At 41.4% G+C, this 23,003-nt stretch overlaps 1 protein-coding gene across 2 annotated transcripts in view; it reads right to left on the bottom strand.

The window, feature by feature from the left end:
- The window catches only part of LOC139458763 (uncharacterized), an 82,659-nt gene extending 62,423 nt beyond the window's left edge, over positions 1-20,236 (bottom strand). For both annotated transcript variants that reach the window (XM_071240175.1, XM_071240176.1), the window contains exon 1: positions 20,091-20,236. The gene's annotated coding sequence lies outside the window, so the exon portion shown is untranslated. The remainder of the gene's footprint in view (positions 1-20,090) is intronic.
- Positions 20,237-23,003: the final 2,767 nt, after the last annotated feature.

Here is a 23,003-nt window from a genome sequence, read left to right as displayed (position 1 = left end):
AAATGGATCTATCCGCACTTGCACAACACTCACGCCCAATCCTGCTTTGAAACATCTCAGGGAGCAGTGCTTCTATAAACGTCACACTTTGTACAGCCACACACGCGGAGCTGAAGGTGACGGATCCACCGCGTTGACATCAAAGGCAACGAGTGTCACAGCGTTGGTAATTACTCCTGGATTATAACTAGTGGCTGAGTATTTGAACTGACACACGACTTCCAAAGAACTCTGTAAACAAACCGCTTAACTAATATGTGGATTGAATGTGTTTAGCATTTCGCGTCACTGGTCGGATGGTACTCTACGGATGCTCTTGTGAGAGCAGTGAATCAATTGTGTTGAAAACACAGCAAACACGGGTTTATGGTATGGGCTGAAACCAATTATGACCTGATGCACAAAGACAACGCCTATCAACACGCAGGGTCCACTTGCACAAAGCGATCTTAGCGCTAAGATGATCGTAATTCCCATCCCTTAACATAGGCTTAAGATAATCTTAGTGCTAAGATGGCTTTGTGCAAGTGGACCCAGATTATGTGCCAACTATCAGTCATATCAACTTATGGTAAGCCAAGATAAGTCATGTTATGTTCTGATAGTTAACCCATTATGACTATGTATGAGGTGCGCCCACTGCGGACAATTGTAAAGAAAGGGGTAGCGGGTGGTCCGCGACAAGTGGTACGATGGGTATGTGCGTGACCTGTCTCGGCTAACTACGAGTTCTAGTTGCGAGTTCAATAACACATAAAAGTACGTGTTGATGTGTGTCCACGAGAGTATAGTCACTGGTGTCGCCGTCATATTGGTGGAATGTTGCTCAAGGAGGCGTAAAACCTCACTCACTCACTCACTCACTCACTCACACAATTGGGATACGATGGCATGCATCAGCGAGCGAGCCTGACCACCCCATCCCGTTAGCCGCCTCTTACAAACATTGTCACCATTTACAGCAAGCATGGTTTGCTGAAGACCTCTTCTACCCTGGATCTTCACCGGTGACCTCAAATGTTGCATCGGCCAATAGCGACGAGGAGACATTACACACGCATTAAACAAATTCTCAGTACAACATCACGGTGAGTATCACAGGTTCAATACGCAACAAAGTAAAACTTTGTCTCTTCTACCATCTCGGAAGAAAAATGAGTCAAATATTTATGAAAAAATCTCTTTCTGAAAACGCCTGAAGCCTCTAAAACAAACATGTGTGAGTGCTGTCCAACCCTCGTCAAAATTACTATTTCAGATGAGCTTGCATAACGATTGTATTTCTTATTTCTCAATATATATGCAAATCAAGTGGACCAAACACTTTCCATACCTCGTCCTTTCTGAAATAATTAAATTATACTAAAATTCAATCAAACCCAGAAATACAAATGTGTTATACATTTTTCACAGAGTATTTGTTTTCAGATTCAAAACAATTCCACTGGCATGGACTGCATATGATAACGACCGCCTCCATTGTCTAGTGGTAGAGCGTCCACCCGGAGAGCGCGCGGAAGGTCCGGGGTTCGATCCCCGGCCTCGTCATACCAAAAGACATTAAAAGATGGTATTTGTTGCTACCCTGTCTGGCACTCGGCATTAAGGGGCTAAAACAAGTACTGGTTAGCTCGGAGTCAGTGCACTGTGTCTGAGGGGGGTATTCATGTTAAACTGCGGCAAGGTATCTCAGTGGGCTAGCACTATAAATCGGCATCAGTCCTGACTAGTACAAGCACACACACAAACACATACACACGCACACGCACACGCACACGCACGCACGCACGCACGCACGCACGCACACACACACACACACACACGTGCATGTACGTCGCTGTATAAGTGCATGATACCGTCTCCTCGTTCGAAATGTGTCTCAGTTCATACGGTGAATGGGAACCCGGTAGGATTAGATGTCAATGTGGCGCCTCTTAGGCAGCTTGAGTCGTATACTCCCCAAGGACCTGAGAATGAAAATAAAGTGCACAGGAACCCAGGATCTGTTCATTCTGTCATCAACCACAGGAACACCCTTTTGTAACTGTTCACATTCCAATTGCATTTTGTTCCAAAATTACGAAAGATAACCGTAAGATAACCTGTATGAACTGTTCATGTTCACACAACAAACATAACGTCAACCAAAGGTGACGAGCTATACAATCAGGAGCAGAGGATTGGAGAAGCCTTGTTAACATGTTACGAGGGCTGGCTGAGCCTAAGTGGGATATCTCAATCGGATTGAAACAAACTTTTGCCACCAACAAGTAGAATCATTTAATGAATTAAAGACATAAGAACTACAACTGTAGTGTTATTATTTTCTTTGTACCAGACCGTCTTGTGAACCTACCCATTGAAATCACCAGAAATGGAAAAAAAATGGCTATAGGGCAGTCATCAAATACCTGCAACTGAAAGGGCTAACTCCAACACAGATACATGCTGACATGGTCTCCACTTTAGGGGATGAAGCCCCTTCCTTTTCCTCTGTAAAGAAGTGGGCTGCGGAATTCAAGCTGGCAGAAATAGCCTTGACGATGACCCGCGCCTTCAACAGCAACCATTCCGGTAAACATTACCCGGGTGCATGACATGGTGATGGCTGATCGACGATTGACCACTCGACATATTGCCAGTGTTGTGGGCATCTCTCATGAGAGGGTTCAGCACATTTTCACCAACGAGTTAGGAATGACAAAAGTTTCTGCAAGATGGGTGCCAAAGCTCTTGACAGCGGATCAGAAACGTGTCAGATTCTTACGTCCCGTGACAATTTATGCCGTTTTGAAGCAGATCCCGATGATTTTTTGGCCCGATTTGTAACCATGGATGAGACCTGGGTTCATCACTTTCAACCAGAAACCAAAATTCAGTCTAAACAATGGAAGCATCCGGAATCACCAGCCCCCCCCCCCCCCCCCCCCCCCCCCAAAAGCCAAGTCAGTTCCTTCTGCTGGAAAGGTTATGGCTTCAGTCTTTTGGGATTACAAGGATATTCTGCTGATTGACTATCTTGAAAAAGGGCAGACTATCAATGGAAGATATAATGTTGACCTACCGAGACAGTTGCGTGAAGCTATCAAAGCTAAACGACGGGGAATACTCACTAAAACAATGCTCCTGTTCACAAATCAGTGAATGCTCACCAAGACAATGCTCCTGTTCACAAATCAGTGGTTGCCATGTCAGCGATCCATGATTGTGGCTTCGAACTCATTGACCATCCCTCTTATTCACCCGATCTGGCCTCGTCAGACTTCCACCTGTTTCCCAAAATGAAAAAGGAACTAGCCGGTCGCCATTTTCCCAGTAATGATGAAGACATTTCCACTGTGAATGACTTTTTTAGGGTGGCTGAAGACAATTTCTTCTCGACCGGCATCTAGGCCTTGTAGCATCGCTGGCAAAAGTGTGTAAACCTGGAAGGGGACTATGTGGAGAAATAAATGAAAACCATCGACTTGGTGCGGGTCTTTCACAGTTGGGCTTAGAACGTTTCAGCCAGCCCTCGAAGCTCATCTCGTCGATTTGGGAATCGGTTTCATTCCCAACACAACATTCCTGGTGCTCCAATCGTGAGAATTGCTAAATTCGGCGTACAATTCCCAATCAAATGTATAACCGGGCATCGCTGTGTCGTAATGGATTGTTTCGAACTGATTGTACAGCGTGTTTGTGTGTGTGTGTGTGTGTGTGTGTGTGTGTGTGTGTGTGTGTGTGTGTGTGTGAATTACGTATTTTTTAAAATCATTATTTGACTTAGTTATTTTCATTTATTATATTTTTATTAAAAACTAAGCACTTTATTGCTTATTAAACGTGAATGTTATACTTCTTTTGAAAATTTGATAAGGCGAACGATTTTCTAAGGCCCATTCGAGTTAAACACAGCGACCATCAACTGTACATGTATGTGTGGCGCGTGAAGACACGGGTAGAGAATAGGTCTTCAGTAACCCATGCTTGTCGAAAGAGGCGACTAACGGGATCGGATGGTCAGGCTCGCTGACTTGGTTCATACAAGTCATCGTATATCAATTGCGCGGATCGATGCTCATGATATCAATCACTGGATCGTCTGGTCCAGAGTCGATTATTTACAGACCGCCGTCATATAGCTAGAACATTGCCGAGTGCGGCATTGAACAACAAACAAATAAACAAACAAACATTATCAAATTTATACTTTTAAAATTCTTTACCTTCACGACCCACATAGTACTCGCTAACTATGAATCACTGGCCAAACAGTCTCCGTCTAGCCTCATTCTTGCTTGTTGCACTCATTCAACAAACACATGCTATGATATTGATTGACAGAGTAGATTAACGACAAGACCTGTTAATGTACCCTCAATGATCTATTGCTCCCCCAATATTTGTTAATTATCCTGTTTCATTTTCCCTCAGTAGTTCCATCTCCCATGGGTGGCCTTTGAATATGGAGCTGCAAGGACAATGCAAGGCAATGATATGCGTTTGTTACGATTGTGTCACTGCTGCTTCACATTGTAACACTGTGACTCCTCGTTAGAAATCAGTGTATGCTGCCACCAAACCACTGTTCGATCTTATTTTCTGTAACAGCTCAGGCATGTTCTAACGCGTCCTACACGAAACGAGGGTTCTTTGTGGTTTATGATTGCTTTAATGCTGGGGGAAAATTTCATTGATTCATGTGACGTCAGCCTCGCTGTAGGTGACGAATGACATGCTATCAGATGCAATAAAGGGACAAGTGAAGTGCAACATATAGGGAAACTGTTCAAGTAAAGACACACGCATGAAACTTTTGATCAAGATTCCAATATTATATATATATATTGAGAAATAAACATTAGCTACACAGAAATCCAAGATGTCTGCCAAATTTCAAGATAGACACTTTAACTGAAATGTTCGATTTTTGTGGTTTGCAATGTTTGAAACCTCTTAGAGGGTTCTTTTAAACAGTTCGGACGTCTGTCATTAAAATAATGACAATGAATTTTGAATCGACCTGGCTCGCAATAATGACTAACAGTTCTTCATAAGACAGCGCTTTTGTTTTTATTCCAGTTGGTTTGGCACTATGTGCGTATCTGCACAGAAGGAAGTTATTGTTCTTTCTTTGAAATTGCTGTTTGTTTGTTTGTTGTTTAACGCCGCACTCGGCAATATTCCAGCTACACGGTAGCGGTCTGTAAATAATCGCGCCTGGACCAGACAATCCATTGATTTATATCATGAGCATCGATCCACGCAGTTGGGATTCGATGACATGTATGAAACCAAGTCAGCGAGTCTGACCCCCCGATACCGTTGGTCGCCTCTTATGACAAGCATGGGTTGCTGAAGACTTATTCTACCCTGGATGTTCACATTGATATGGACTATGACAGATTATTACAGGTACTATTGAAGTTATATCGCGATAGTTAGACTCGTACCAGCAGCTCAACATGTCTTTGCACGTCCTCCAAGTCTTTCCGCAGATGACTGTCTGGTAAGATTTGAGGAATCATTTTCTCAAAGGATTCACAAATGTTTCTTCAAGCAAGGTGTATTATGGATATAGTGTAGGGCTAGATCAAGTTTAGATAGCGGTATCTTGACTGTACGAAAAGGTCTTCGATCGATCCTTACACCTTCCTTATATATATACTGTCAAGCCAGTCAGGAGTAGTCAGAAGTACATGTAGTTGCCTTCCAACAACTTCTTAACAACCGCTCAGATTTTCACTCTCAGCAATTTGCATTTACAATTTCTCACGTAATTAGTCTCCGAAATGTATTCATAGCTTCAATATGTTTTCCAAATATAATTTCCAAATTTCGTATGTTGACTTTTTACTATGTTTACGCTGAATTCATTACCGGGTTAGTTTTAGTCCCCAGCGACTTGTGCTGTCCTCCGAGACTTCATGGATCGGGTGGTCAGAATCGGTGACTTGTCCGGTCCAGGTTCGATTATTTACAGGCCTGTTATTTACAGGCCGCCATCATACAGCGAGAATATTGCCGAGTGCGGGCGGCACTGAACAACAAACACAAACATACTTCCATCTATCCATGCATCATTGTGCATCACTATTGTTTTGGTGTGTGTGATCAGGAGTAGTTCCCGAAGAGCGGAAGGTCGGGGGTTCGATTTCCTCTCTGCTTCATACCGAAACACGTTAAAAGTTGTACTGTTATATTTCCTAGATGTCGGCATTTATAGGGATAAAACATTGGTTGGTTCGCAGTCAGTGTAATGTGTCTGACTTGGGTGTCCAAGTTAATCTGCAGCATGGTATATCAGTGGGCAAGCACTATAAAATCGGACCGGTTCACACACACACACACACACACACGCACGCACGCACACACGCACGCATACACACATCGCTATATAACTGCGGTAATCTTGACCAAGACCTCAAGTTTAGATATTCTTAAATCATTATCAGATGCCCACGTATAATGGTAAACACCACTTTCAGACATACTGCTTTATAATTATTTGTAAGGTCAACAAATACCACAAGATGCACAACATATTGATGTTTTTAAAAATGAGTTGAGACTATAGAAAACCGATCTTTTGCCATGAAAACCGATTTGGACCTCAAAGCTATTACACGTCAGAAGGTCAGGCTATCAACGTCTGCTTACTCTATTAAACCAATCGACCCGTGAAGACCCTCTGTAGAACAGGTCTTCAGTAACCCATGCTTGCCGTAAGAATCAACTATGCTTGTCGTAAAAGGCGACTAACGGGATAGGATGGTCAGTATCGCTGACTTGGTTCATGCATGTAATCCCAATTGCGTTGATCGATGCTCATGATATCAATCACTGGATTGTCTGGTCATTGGAACATTGCTGAGTGCGGCGTTAAACAACAAACAAACAAACAAAAACCTTAACAAATCTCTTCACCTCACGAAGGTTAAGCCTGAACTTGTAAGTCGTGCCAATCAGCACTTACAAATATGTTCCCAAATACCAATAACTGGAAATGACGACAAACAAATAACTCTTTGCATATGGATGGTAAAACAATCAATAGGGCTAATAGTCTGAAAGTCTTTTATCAAGTCACGGAAATTATATAAGCTTAATTGCCCGGATGTAACCCGACACTTCATAGGCTATACAGCCATTTCACCCAAAACAGCTCGTTTTCAGCACGATAACTCGTTTATGTTTTCCCGATATACTTTTCTGAGACTTTTTTAATGTTTTTCCGACCTACTTTGTACATGAAAGCCTTTCGTTTTAACTCAGATTTGTGATCGCAGCAAGGAATCAAGTGCTTTAACGGAAGTCACTTTACAAGATGTCAACGTGATTCCTGTTACCCTGTCAAAAATCACTTCGGTTTGATTTACACACACATGATAATGGCATACCTTTGTTTATGCTTAAGTTTTATAATGCGCTTATCGTTTTTATCATTTCCGGAAAATTATCGCATTACCTTGAACCGTATATTGAATGCTCCAATATACTTATGGTATCTGAAGCAATTATGAAGCCAAACTCCGGTTGTCATAAATATGGTTGAGGTTCGCTTCTATAGATCCACATGGTGACACATGGCATTCATATTATTCCGGAATTCAAAATAACGTTCTGAGCTTTAATGTGGAAAAACGATAAAAGGTAGTCTGTACAACGTCAGTATGGCCACTGAAATAACCTACAATCTCCAAATTGCCTTTTGTAAGAAGGACCTCCGGGTTAGAATAGGTCCCCAGAAACCTACGCTTTTCGTAACCAAATGGACCGGCTGGTTATGCCTGGTGACTTGGTTGAATTGCGTGTCGGTGGATCGCGAACTCGAGGATCGTTGCTGATCACTGGATTGTCTAATCCAGTATCGATTCTTTTGAGGCAGTTGTCAAATCGCCGCATTATTGCTGAGTGCGGCGTTAAACAACAAACAAGCTTCTTCTTTTTTTTAAATCCCAGCAACCTCCCCGAAATTAATGGTTTGTTTGGCCAGTCTTGAACATTTGAAGGCCACCGATTGTGATCTGTGGTGTGTCAGCATCATGCCTGTGATACTCGTTGTTATTCACAGATCAACAGCTGACATCACCGTTAAACTACTACCCCATATTCGTGAATATGAACTTCATATATATATATATATATATATGAAGTGAGTTGTATTTAGTGATAGTCATATGTAAGAAAATATATGCATAGATTTATGTATGGAAGTTTTAAAGGAAAAATTGTTCATATTTAGTTATTTTTCTGTTCATTCTATTATCGCCATCTATTGCAGTTTCTTCTCATTCGGGCTGCTTAAAACTGATGATGAGACAGTGTCAGCATGTTCTGGATAGTGCTTCCCTCAGATTGTCATTGCGCATTGTTAATTATGTGAGTGAATGCCTTTCACACAATTCCAAAACACGTTCACACTATCCAAGAACACTTCCACACTATTCTAGAACACGTTCAAACTACTAGTATTTCAGAGCACTTTCACACTATTCCAAAACACGTTCACACTATTCGAGAACACTTTCACACAATTCCAGGACACGTTCAAAATACTAGTATTTCAGAGCTCTTTCACACTATTCCAGAACACGTTCACACTATTCCAGACCACTTTCACACAATTCCAGAACACTTCCACACTATTCCAGACCACTTTCACACTATTCCAGACCACTTTCACACATGTACAATTCCAGAAAACGTTAAGTGATTCCAGAACACGTTAAGTAATCCCACTGCCACACTATTCCAAAACACTTCCACACTATTCCAGAACACTTCCACACTTTTCCAGAACACTTCCACACTATTCCAGAACACTTCCACACTATTCCAGAACACTTCCACACTTTTCCAGAACACTTCCACACTAATCCAGAACACTTCCACACTATTCCAGAACACGTTCAAAATAAGTGAACAATCACACCATGAAACACCAAAAGGACCTTCACAAAATGAACACTAAAATCTAACCTGGATTGATATTTTAACCACTGGGTTATCCCACCGCCACTTGCTTCGAATCAAAAGTACAACCCCAAGAATAAAAGAAACTTTCATCTCAGTTATATAAATAATGCACTCTCCCAGACACTCGGGTACATTAGCCAGATACAGGTCTGATTCTGGAAGGCCTGACATGTTAAGTTGTTAGTAAATATAAAAACACTGTCAATTTCGGCCATAAAATATTCATTGCTCTTCGTCTAGACGAGATCTCATTCACTGGAATGATAAATGAAATATGATGATTGTCTGACCAATATAGCTGTTGCCCTTTACAATCATAAAACCTACTTTCACCGAGAACAACATAAAAGTAATCAACTCGCTAAATGTGATACTTGCCATAGAGTATGAACATGTGCTAATTATCAAGCAAATAAACCCACCCACCTCTCTCTCGCTCTTAGCCGTCTAGGGGTAGAGTAGACACTGCAGAGTACAGTTTACAGTGTCACCCTTCGAATGACCACTTTATACCACAGCTAGTCCCGTGTATAAGTTAACTTATTAAACACAGCTCTCTCTCTCTCTCTCTCAGTCTCTCTCTCTCTCTCTCTCACTCTCTCTCTCTCTCTCACTCTCTCTCAGTCTCTCTCTCTCTCTCTCACTCTCTCTCAGTCTCTCTCTCTCTCTCTCTCAGTCTCTCTCTCTCTCTCAGTCTCTCTCTCTCTCTCTCTCAGTCTCTCTCTCTCTCTCTCAGTCTCTCTCTCTCTCTCAGTCTCTCTCTCTCTCTCTCTCTCTCAGTCTCTCTCTCTCTCTCTCTCTCAGTCTCTCTCTCTCTCTCTCTCAAAAATACCCTCGTAATTTCTCAAATATTTTAGATTATTACTATGAACACATCACACAAAGTCAAGAGGTATAACGTAATAGCCCCGAGTGTCTTTACTTAAATCTCGAGAAGAACATACCACATATTTCCTTTGGGAGATCATTCGAATTTCCTTTCCAATGCATGCAGTCGCCATCACTCCAACAGAAATGTAAGCTCAATATGTAATTGAAACCACGTCAAAGTAAAAAGCATCTTGACGAATGTATTCCCAGCATTATTTTGCCTCAAGATTATCAATCTACTGTTTTGAAACCCACCTTGTTAGACTCAAATGAGAACAAGATCTATTCTAGTCGTGCATGTTAAACTTCTATAGCGATAGTATTAGCGACACGGGAATGTTTTCATGATCTTAAGAAATAATTTGTCTGAATAAAACAATACAACGTTCATAACATGTTAATTATGAACAAAGCGCTAACGTTTCATGCTTAAGGGTACAAGCATCACGTACCACGGATACCAAGGCATTACAGAAGTACCAAGCATATACAGACAGAAAGACAGACACAGAAACACACACAGACACACAGACAGCTCTCAGACACAGACACACACACAGCTCACACCCTACCCATAGAAGCGTTCCCATAGTTGTGTGTATGTGTGTGTGTGGGGGGGGGGGGGGGGGGGGGGGAGGGAGGGGAGAGATAACATGCATTTCTTAAATTTTGGTAATTCCTCGGTATCCTTGGCCCATGCTCATGTCCCGTATCCCATATGGCAATGATTCAGAATATTCCGAAGACGTCCCGTGTTCATGAAGTCATATTCGTTCGGTTCGGAAGCATATAATCCGTACGTATGTAGATGTTGCCCAATGGGTGGGTGGGGCTGAGCAAACTTCTCCTTTTGAAATTATGTTGTTAAAAATATTATTCAGTGGGAAAGAGTGGATCCCTGCGACTACGGGCAAGCTTGGTGTGTGGCGATGATATGGGTCTTTGTTAACGCTCTCAGCCACGAGTTTGCATGGTACAAACAAGATTCCATATACAGGTTGCTGGAATATTGCTGAGTGTGACATAATGACTTGCTTTCCTGTAACCATTTCTTACCATAAGTCAGCTAGGACTGTGTCAGGTGATGTGTGTCAGGTTAACGCGTTCGTAGCAAGGGTTTCACATAAGTGGGCGTCCATATTTCTTTAAAAACGTCAAAGGTAAAATGAAAGAAAAAAATCTATACATGAAACAGGTGTAGGTCTTTGATCTGAAATTCACTTTTGCAACATGATCTGAGAGCGTTGGAAGCGGTTTTCATGCTGTGAGCATCATACGACTGTAGAGATAACGACTTTTTAATTATTTAAGTGTGATAAAGGTACATGTTTATTAATCGTATAGCGCATTGTGCAAAAGTCACGATTCAGTGTATCTCAAACTCTCTGTCTACCATATTGAAAAAAATGCCAAGTGCGTTGTGATTGGCAACGTGGTTCGTACAATAGGTAAACAGAGTGATGACGTTAACGCTGTTTGCATGCCTTTGTTAACGTAGGGAGTGTATATAACGTTGAAGTAAAATGATTGAGGGCAAATTGATTGCCTTGAACATTGGACAATACTCCAGAAAATAGATTGTGTCCAAGCACACATGGCATGCGTCTGCATTGTAGTTTTAGGTTTCGTGTACCATTGTATACCCTTAGCATATACAACGCGTGGCAATATATCGATATATCGCGATTCCATTTCCGATATCAGACTCACTATATACCGCAATTTTGATGTAAAGCGTTTGTTTGAGTGTGTTCTGTTTGCAAGAAGATTTGCCAAACAACATGAGGGAGAGAGAGTTGAGTTGTGTTTAATGCGATTAAGAACAGTGGTGTGGTGTCATCACCATTTAGTGAGTGAGTTGGGTTTAACTCCGCTTTTAACTGTATTCCAGTTATATCACAACGTGTCAGCTTAATGTGGGAGGAAAGCCCGAAGTGATGCAGGTCTCAGACGTTTACCACTTCGGTGAAACCCACGAGCACGGGTATGGTGCTGACAAACCTAGAAACATAATCGGGGCGAACCGGGATTCAAACCCACAATCATAGGTTTCTGGCTTGCCCAAGGGACGCAACTCTGCACAGCGAATCGCGGCGCCTCAGACGACTGGGCCACCCGTGCTCCCCATCACCATTTAGAAGGAAGGACCAAAGTGACACAGGATGCTGAGCATGGGTATGGTGTTGCCAGAACAGGATCATTATCAGGACCGAGTCTTGGCATACCTATAGGATGCAACACTACACAGCGAACTGCGGCGCCTTAGATGATCCGGCTAGCACTTTCCCTTACGAGTCATGTTGGTACATAAGTATAGTATTCGGGCAAACTATTTTTTTGTAAGTTTCGCTGAGAAACATCATTTTGGCTTGTACTGTTGTATTAATAGTTTACGAAGCGGACAATAGAAACCTCATATCAATGCTAATAATTTACGATGACGTAATAGAGAGAAGTAAATGACGTTGATGCGACAAAACATTGCTCAAGATGCTGTAACTAATATTAAAGTTGTTCAATTGTTATAAGCCCCGTAAGACCGCGGTGACAAAATAGGTCATCGGTATCCCATGTTTGTTAGAAAGACGAAAGATGAGGTCATCAGTATCCCAAGTTTTTTTAGAATGACAGCTGATGAGGTCACCGCTTTCCCATCTTTGTTAAAAAGATTAAATATGATGTCATCGCTATCCCATCTTTGTTAAAAAGATTAAATATGAGGTCATCGCTATCCCATCTTTGTTAAAAAGATGAAATATGAGGTCATCAGTATTCCATGTTTGTTAAAAAGATTAAATATGAGGTCATCGCTATCCCATCTTTGTTAAAAAGATGAAATATCAGGTCATCAGTATCCCATGTTTGTTAAAAAGATTAAATATGAGGTCACCGCTGTCCCATCTTTGTTAAAAAGATGAAATATGAGGTCATCTGTATCCCATGTTTGTTAAAAGGATGAAATATGAGGACATCAATATCCCATGTTTGTTAAAAAGATGAAATATGCGGTCATTGCTATCCCATGTTTCTTAAAAAGACGAAATATGAGGTCATCGATATCCCATGTTTGTTAGAGACTACCGAGGATGGCGTGGTCACTATAACATGTCTTGACCAACTGCGAGTCATCTTACCCCTATGTCTCGGGACGTTGATCACGTTATTAACCACTTGCATTGTATCCCTGGCCCAGCCTCAATTACATAAGGACCGAAGTATCTGGAATATTGCCGACTCCGGCATTAAACAACATTAATCACTCCCTTACTACAAACTGGCATATTGTAGGACAGACTGCTCCCATCTCAGAGAACGAAGCAATGTTAAACGCCCTTAGGTATTTTCCAAATCCGTTCACTGTGGACAGATAAGACATAATTCCTTTGTAGCCCATGGGTATTTCTTTAAGAGACAAATGACATCTACATATCAGCACAATGTTATTGGATAACTCAATAAGTGCCACAGAGCATATTTCACATTACACTGTTCAACAAGGGCATGTGTTACTTCCTAATATTGACAAAGTAATAACAACCTTATAACAAGTTCTATTTCCGCGCAGACTGTTAATACCCTACAACCCTGGAGGTATTTACCGTCAACACATCTCTGTCACTGGTGCTATGATCACGGCAGCTGCTCACTTCATAGTGAGCCTAATCTCTTAAGTACGATGTCATGTTCTCCGTCTTTATTGACGACATTGCTGCCAGCGATGACCATCGGGGACGATGGTCAGACTGATGTGATTCTGTATATGGACAACAGTGACGTGAATGTTTGTTGAAAAAAACGGAACTTGACCTTAACCTAAAGACGTCTTCACTGTATCTTGACCTTCCACGTTTACCGGTCATAGTTGAGCAGTTCAATCTTCTTCCTCCTGACGGGGTAAATACTATTTTGAGGATTTGCGGTTGGAATGACACTATGATTTGATTAGGATGATTTAATTTAAAATATCATCGACTTTGTGAAAACGATAAGGGGACTCCCTCGGTTGTATTGTCCTAGCGTGTACTTTTCATACAGTGTTGAATCAAAGATGTTTTTGCAGAGAAACATCAAATGAATCCAAATGAATATAGTTTTCATTTTTTCTCACATTTGCCACTGACAACTAGAAGAAAATGCATACCTTTTTCATTACTGCATCATGGGCCTTGGCCTTGAGTGTCAATAAACGGTTGTCATTTCTTTCACGACTCGGGGTCAGTATATTGTGTCTGAGTTTGGTGAGGTGAGGTGAAATGGGGTTTAACGTCGCGTCCAGGATTATTGCACTTATATAGCGACGTGCATGTACGTGTGTGTGTTTGTGTGTCTGCTTGTACTAGTCCGGACTGATGCCAATTTAGAGTGCTAGCTCACTGAGATACCATGCCGCAGTTTAACATGAATACCCCACTCAGACACAGTATACTGACTCCGAGCCGACCAGTCCTTGTTTTAGCCCCTTAATGCCGAGCGCCAGACCGGGTAACATCAAGTACCATCTTTTAACGTCTTTTGGTATGACGCGGCCGGTGATTGAACTCCGGACCTTCCGCTCTCCGGGCGGACGCTCTACCACCAGACCACGGAGGCGGTCCTGAGTATGATATCCTTGATAAACTCAGGCAAGGTATATCATGGTATATAATACGAACAGACACATACACACACAGACATATGTAGAATAATTATATATATATACACGCACGTGCAATGATCTTCCTCACCTCACCTCACCTCTCCTCACCTTACCACGCCCCACCCCACCTCACCCCACCTCAACTCAACCCACCTCACCTCACCTCACCTCATCTCGTCCCATCCCACGGGCGGTCGGGTAGCCTAGTGGTTAAAGCGTTCGCTCGTCATGCCGAAGACCCGGGTTCGACTCCCGACATGGGTACAATGTGTGAAGCCCATTCCTGGTGTCCCCCGCCGTGATATTGCTGGAATATTGCTAAAAGCGGCGTAAAACCAAACTCACTCACTCACTCGTCCCATCCCACGCAACCCAACCTCTTCATCTCACCTCACCTCGCCCCAGACCCACCCAACCTCACCCCACCCCACCTCACCTCACCTCACCTGCTTCTAACCGGCGGGAACTCAATATGAATACTAGTCCCCAGCAACCTGAGCTTCTCTAAATGGATCGGTTGGTCAGGCATGTCATCGTATCCCAGGTGCCTTGATCGATCAATGACTCCATTATTGACAGAACGCCGCCATACAACTAAAATATTGTTAAGTGCAGTGTTAAATGTCCGTATATCGCGGTTTATAATTGATCAACAGAACGATATTCAACTGTCAACAAACTGCAGTTATTGACATGTTCGCGTACAGTGGTAGTGATCATCAGATAAGAAATCTTCTCGTATAAGGATTTTTATTTTCGTAGTTTTTATTTTTTCGTAGGACCTACATGTGCAACAGCCCAAATCTTGAAATGTTCAATTCCACATCGATCATGAAGTTAATCATTTCAGTACATTCGTCCTTGTATGAGCGAGATATGCAATCGAAGAAACGCTGAAATATCCTCAAAACCAATACCTCTGATTTTCACTGATCCATTCATGTATTTTTTGTTCTATTTCGCCTTGATCGCCCGATGGAATCTGTTTCGGCGGATAATCTAGACTGCTTATTCTCTGGCGATGAAATTTGATATTCTTTTCTTTCTAAATGAAATTTCACATTTAAGAAAATGTAGAATTGATCTACATATCCTGTTTATTAATTATTCAGTGTAAAAAATACGAAAATAGCTTTAACCTTCAGCTTTATCTTAACAGGGGGAGCAATAATTTTTTTTTTTTTAGATCGAATGAAATATTAATGGCGCTATATTTAAGATTACCCTTTACTTTACGTGATAACATTGAAGGCTTCCATGTACATGACGCAGGTGCCTGAAAGGATAAATGCTGCGATCTCTGACTATAAACTGGTGAGAATCGATGGTAACTGATCCCAATAGTTCGTGGTGAACCCAATAGTTCCTGGGGATCCAAATAGTTCGCGATGATCCCAATAGTTCCTGGTGATCCCAATAGTTCCTGGCGGTCCCAATAGTTCTTAGTGATCCCAATAGTTCGTGATAATCAGAATAGTTCATGATAATCCCACTAGTTCGCGATGATCCCACTAGTTCGCGATGATCCCAAAAGTTCCTGGAGATACCAATAGTTCGTGATGATCCCAATAGTTCCCGGTGATCCCAATAGTTCCTGGTGATCCCAATAGTTCGTGATAATCCAAATAGTTCCTGGAGATCCCAATAGTTCGTGATAATCACAATAGTTCCCGATGATCCCACTAGTTCGTGATGATTCCAATAGTTCCTGGAGATCCCAAAAGTTGCTGGAGGTCCCAATAGTTCATGATAATCCCAATTGTTCCTGGTGATCCCAATAGTTCCTGGTGATCCCACTAGTTGGCGATGATCCCAATTGTTCCTGGTGATCCCAATAGTTCCTGGTGATCCCACTAGTTGGCGATGACCCCAATAGTTCCTGGTGATCCCAATAGTTCGCGATGATCCCAATAGTTCCTGGTGATCCCAATAGTTTGCGATGATCCCAATAGTTCGTGATGATCCCAATAGTTCCCGGTGATCCCAATAGTTCTTGGTGATCCAAATAGTTCCTGGTGATCCCAATAGTTCGCGATGATCCTAATAGTTCGTTATGATCCCAAAAGTTCGCGATAATCCCAATAGCTCCTGGTGATCCCAATAGTTCGCGATTATCCCAATAGTTCATGATAATCCCAATAGTTCGCGATTATCCCAATAGTTCGTGATGATCCAGGTAGTTTGCGATGATCCCAATAGTTCGCGATGATCCCAATAGTTCATGATAATCCCAATAGTTCGCGATGATCCCAATAGTTCCTGATGATCCCAATAGTTCCTGGTGATCCCAATAATTCGCGATGATCCCAATAGTTCGTGATAATCCCAATAGTTCCTGGTGATCCCAAGAAAACTTAATGCACACCTTACGAAACTACATTTGGGTATGTATTATCTACAGCTAATATTGCATGTTTGTTTGTGAAACTGTTTGTTTGTTTGTTTAACGCTGTACTCAGCACTATTTCAGCAAAATGACGGCAGTCTGTAAATAATCGACACCATCATCCATGCATATGGGATACAATGACATGCATCAATCAAGTCAACGAACCTGATCACACATCCCGTTAGTCGCCTTTAACAGCAAGCATAGTCGCCTTTAACAGCAAGCATAGTCGCCTTTAACAGCAAGCATGGGTTGCTGAAGACCTAAAATAATATGTAAGACAGATATGACAAGATATAGGTGCGACCTCAAGTCTGTTTTCATGTTTTTCCTTGTCTAACGCCGCATTCTGTAATAGTCCATCTAAATGACGGCGGCCTGTAATAATCGAATCTGGAATACACAATCCACTGATCGATATTGTGAGCAGCGATCTACGCCGTCGGGATACGAAGAGACGCCATCCACTAAGAAACCTAGCTTGGCCATTACACTAGTTCAGTGCAAAATCATGTTTACATGGAGATCGATAAACCACTCTATTTTACCGACAAAAAGCAAGGGAACAGATAAAATGACATTGAATGGAGATAGATAAAATTATTTTTTGCGTGCAGGTCAATATCTTGGGCGATACATGCACGACACCTTGATGGCATACTGTTGATTACTGTGCGTATAGTTGACTCGGTATTGCTACCCCAAGAGCTACCCCAAGTCACTTTGGCGGGTGTTGAGTCTCTGGCGAACACTCTCCGCCCAATAACATCCCACAGATGCTGTATTGGGGACGTGTCAGCTGGGCATTCCAATGTCCATATGATTCTCGTCGGAGATAGTCGGTGACGACCTGAGCACGATATGGTCTGGGATTGTCATCTTGCTGTTCAAAATTTCGGCCGATAATTCAAGTAAATAATGGAACAACGACAGGACGAAAAACTTCAGCAACATATCTCTGGCCAGTTAAATTTTTATTTACAGTAACCATATCAGTTCGCCTGTGTGATACCGCCCCACACCATGACACTATCGCCCCCATACCGATCATGATAAAAAAATTGTTGTTCCGGCATCCCACACGCCGCTACGTCGCCAACAATGTTTCCTGCCATTTTTCAGTCGGAGGCAAAACGTTGATGCGCCTGTTAACCTAGTTTAACGCCATTAGCCTAGCCCACCCCAATCTTTGCCGCCTATGGTTAGCTGTCACAGGATGCCTTGCTTTCAGGCCGCCTGCACATAGACGGCTTTTAATGGTAGATGTTGAAATTCGCCCCCCTATTGATAACAGGAGCCGATTTGAATCTGCTGCGTTGTACAATTAATGTAATAAGACGATATTGTCCAGGTGTCGTTTTTAGGGCTGCCACGACCAGATCTCATTGCAACGGTACTTGTCTCACTGACGAGAAATTACACTTTTTGATTTTGCCCCTTTCCGTAACCTGCAAGAAGACTCGTCCCCCTATCGATGAATGTAATGTGCGAAAATACGACAAACCAATCAGAATGGGCGTATGATTTCCAGTTCTTCGTAAAAGAATCCCTCAAAAATATTTTTTGATTTTACATATGTCTTGCATCTAAAGATTTATCCAAGACACAGTTAGATGTGTTTAATCATACTGTATAATTCCGCACGTCCTGTTTTGCTTTAAATTGCATCTGAAATATATATAATATATGGGGAAATATATGTGAACCATTACGCAACGAGTTGACAATTGTTTTAGGTATGCCCGTTTGCGCTAAGACGGAACCCGGTCGCAAAAAATGGCCATGAGAGGGGCACGAGTCGTTATTTGGCTTGTCCCGGAATAACACGAGTTGGTCACGTATGGGGATACCGATGTCCCCACTCAATCGTACCCGCAATTCGCCATTTTCTATGTTCATTGAGATAGTCTCGGGTACGCTTTAAGCGTCTGCCTGGCCCAATTGCATTAGTCATGGTGAATTCCACTCTTGAGGCTCACAATTTGGCTCTAGTGTGCACGTGCATCACATGCTTTTTATTCATGATGTGAAATTTCATCGTGATTAGATGTTGCAATGCCACGGTATTGTAAATGTGCATCTCAAGGATAGCAACATTGAAATCATTATATCCCTTATATTATGTCGGTCGTGTATATATGAACACCGGCAAACTTAGCTTTATCGAAAATGAATCAGAATTTCCTGAATGTTATTCATGAATTATTTACAAGCAATAATACATGTTTGAGACCAAATATTTACATACATATCCCTTGTTCTGTTGTTGTTTTGGCACCTGGATATCGTAGTTCCAACAACGACAACATTTAGCATCACCGTCTGAGCGTTAACGCTATCCCCCAGTGTATACCTACTCTTACCGAATCATTTACTGCCAATGACAAGTATTGTTTAACAAAGCAGCCTTAATTCCTGGAGCACCGCCCCTAGTAAAAGCTGATTAAACATTAAAGGCCCTCTGTTATTGGAGTCTATGTATTGCTACAATGCGGATCCTTTAATAATGTATGTGCCACTCACGATCAACCAGGGGCTATTGAAGAATGTACAGTGCAAAGTGTTCTCGAAGAACTATAGAAAGCCGTAGAGTTAATGCATGGTAAACACATACGAGTTTGATCACGAATTCAACATATTTCATTTACTGTTACAGCAATAAGATAATAATCAATTTTGCCTGAAATTCTATAGAAGGTACATTTAAAATAATGTTTTCTCCACTCCAGTACGGTGATGACCAGTTTATTTAAGAATATATTCGTATTTTGAAATACTATCAACCTTCAAGAGAGATCTAGACATACACCATATACCCGGGATTCATATTAAACATTGAAGTAAAAGCTACGTCTCTGCACGACAGGCTATATGCGTTTCCGATTGAAAAGGTGCAGTGCAGTCTTGTTCGTGTTTTAAACATTTGCTTGTTTTATTCAGCAATTCCACCTATGAAAAGTACCGTTTCCTTACCGTCCATTGTGAAGCCAAATGCATGTACTCACAATATGATATTTAACTGATAACATCATGTCTAAAGTCGCCTACATAAAATGCAACACTCCGTTCAGTAAATACAGTCAAAACCTACGCGAGCTACTAATAAATATCGCAGGATGCACATGGCCATATTCAACAGGTGTGGAAAATAAACTGATTCTGCAAAAGAAAAAAAAATCCCTTTTGATGAACTGGCTTGGGAAGTTAAAGCTGGCAATGCTAAACATGTCTTACCTTCGTTTGATAAAGCACCGAACTCGACTGCAAATTTCTGGCTTGATTCTGTAGTTGTGTCCAACCAAACAGAAACTGTACTCCTACGTTCTGGTAATGCATCTACTACAAACAGAGAGTGTGGGAGAACCTCCGCTTGTGCACGTCACGTGACTACCGACGTCACAGCACGAGCCCACACTTTCAATTCCAGAAGACCAGGCGTAGTGATAGTGCCCTGGCACCGCTGGTGCGGAGCGGTCGTGACAGACTAAAGCGGTCGATACGTTCTAACAGAAGTCTGAGCCTGAAACTCGTTGATTGGTCTTTGTGTGCCATCTATTTAGACGCATGTTTAAGTATGAGAGCGGGATGTGTAACTTGGTCTTGAGAAATGGCATTGCAGTATCGTCTTTATAAACAAGACCTGTTAATATTTCAGTCCGTTTGTTGTCCTGCATGTCATCGAGATAGTTAATGAGTTGGTTTTGAGTACCCCAATCGTTTAATGTGGCAATACCTGTCGAATGATTGATTCAGTTTATTTAATCGAAGAGTAACATGAAAACATGGGTTTCTAGAAAAAAGTATCATTTCCTATTTGTCATCGGGGATAATGTTTTCTGTCAATTCCATTAGATTGTACAGCAATTACAACCGTAGACCACTGAATTGTTGAATAATTCATGATGGTCGCTTGTCATCCGAGGTTTCCCCGGTGTTACAGAAATGACTAAAGGCCAAGCATTCAGTAGGACAACATGATGACACAAGATACAAAAACAAATTAGAGGCTGCAATAAAATAAGGATGTACTAGTCACTGGTCATAATATATATTTGATAACTCAGACCCAATGGGAGTGAATGTGTTGTATGCATTAGTGAGTGTGTAGTGTTGTATGCCACTTTTATACAAATTGTAATTTCACAGCGTTGGAAGAGTCAGTGGTCTCCGTCGCCCCAGATGGCGGTGCAGGTTTGAGTCTTAAAGTGCAGGCCTCAAGGGTAAAAACAACTCTGCAGAGTTGGATAGATCTAACATTTAATGCAAAAATCGCATTAAAAACATCGAAAGCGGTGCGTAAGTCAGGTTTATTTGCATTTTAGTCCTGTCTATCAATTTCAAAGGCTGAAACGACAATACAAAGGCTCCAATTATTGTCTTGGAAGAAATGTCCTCCAAAATTAGACGCTTGCACAAGCCCACCCCTTCATTCCCACCCAAGCAAGCAAGCCACCTTTGGCGGTCATGGTCGGCTGCACACGTTCTAAGCAAAGCCAACCTATTCTTCACCCTTCATAACCCTTAGACATTTTTCTATCCATAATTAAACAATGACTATTTGTACACTGTACATTCCTTCTTATGGATGGGATTAAATAATTAAAATATACTCTTCTTTCCACAACTGATATGTGACAAAGGTCATATATATATATTAACAAATTCGGTGAGTAAACGATGTGCCAACACGTTTTTATTCCGATGCGTTTATTGTTTGCATTTCGGTACTTAAGGTTTTTCTTCTTTTTCTTAGACCTTTCTTTTTCAAAAATTTGCTGATCTTTTAGGTAAGCGTGGGTTGCTGAAGACCTATTCTCTACCCGGATCTTCGCGGATTACTTGGGTTTGTACAAATACAGACCTCAAAATACGTATTTTTAATCAAGAGCAACAGCTTACGTTTTTATTGTTTTCCTCGGCCATTGTATTGTACATCATACTGACTGCATAATAATGTTAGAAAAATATATTGCTATACTTCACTTTAAAGGGGTGTTATAAACACATGAACCACACAGTGATAGAGCGTCCGCCCGGAGAGCGGAAGGTCTGTGATTCGATCCCAGGCCGCGTCATGCCAAAAGACGTTAAAAGAGGGTACTTGTTGTTACCCTGTCTGGCGTTCGGCATTAAGGGGCTAAAACAAGGACATGGGCGGCTCGGAGTCAGTATACTGTTTCTTATCACGAGTGGGGTACTCGTGTTAAAACTGCAGCATGGTATATCAGTGGACTGACGCACAAATGTACATGCACATCGCTACATAAGTGCAATAATCTTAAACGCGACGTTAAAACCCCATTTCACCTCACCTCACCCCACCTCACCATGCACAAACATATGACTGTTGGTTTGCCTTGTTTATGAATATATAATACTTTTTATGGAATGCAACTTCTTTCATTGGTTGCCACGACGCTCCCAGCAGATTTTTAACTTGATCAAATGTGTTTTCAATGAAAAGTCTGTTTTAAACAACTACACTAAACGAGCTTTTACATCTATCAAAATATGTATATTTAGCATTTACCACTTTGAATTCTAAATCTTAATGCACACAGCCTTCTAGATAATACATATTATTTTTAATTTATTTCAGTACTGTATATGTGCACCGTCGGCGGTCTATCAAGAAATAAAGAACCTGAATCTAGATACATATATATGTATATATTTATATGTTTACACAAGGTGCATGCACTGAACAAAAATGTACAAAGATAACAAATAATGACAAAGGATTAGGATTAATGAACAAAGATAACAATATAATGACGAAGACAATTGGGTTAACTGGATAGGATTCGTCATTGTTATCTTTGTTCATTAATCCTTTCTCATTGGCTTTGTCATTATATTGTTATCTTTGTACATTAATAATATCTCATTGACTTTGTCATTATAATGGTAGCTATATGACACTGGGATGTTGTTGTGCTTGATGTAAATAATAACGTAACTGTGTTTATGAAAGATAATCCAGTAATTAAACACTTACAGAACAATACTTATCTTTAATGTCAATTATATAATATATGCTATTTCTTATGTCACTTTCAAAACATTGTAATTTGTTTATGTATCATGTTTGGGAGAGGCATTCAGATAAGCAAAATTTGCTTGTTTGCCAATCCCTCCACTTTATGG

Source organism: Haliotis cracherodii, unplaced genomic scaffold, assembly GCF_022045235.1.
Source record: "Haliotis cracherodii isolate W230 unplaced genomic scaffold, xgHalCrac1.p SCAF_13, whole genome shotgun sequence".
Taxonomy (NCBI): Eukaryota; Metazoa; Mollusca; class Gastropoda; order Lepetellida; family Haliotidae; genus Haliotis; species Haliotis cracherodii.
Note: the sequence above shows the minus strand (reverse complement) of the source record. Positions and strands in the feature narration are given on the sequence as shown.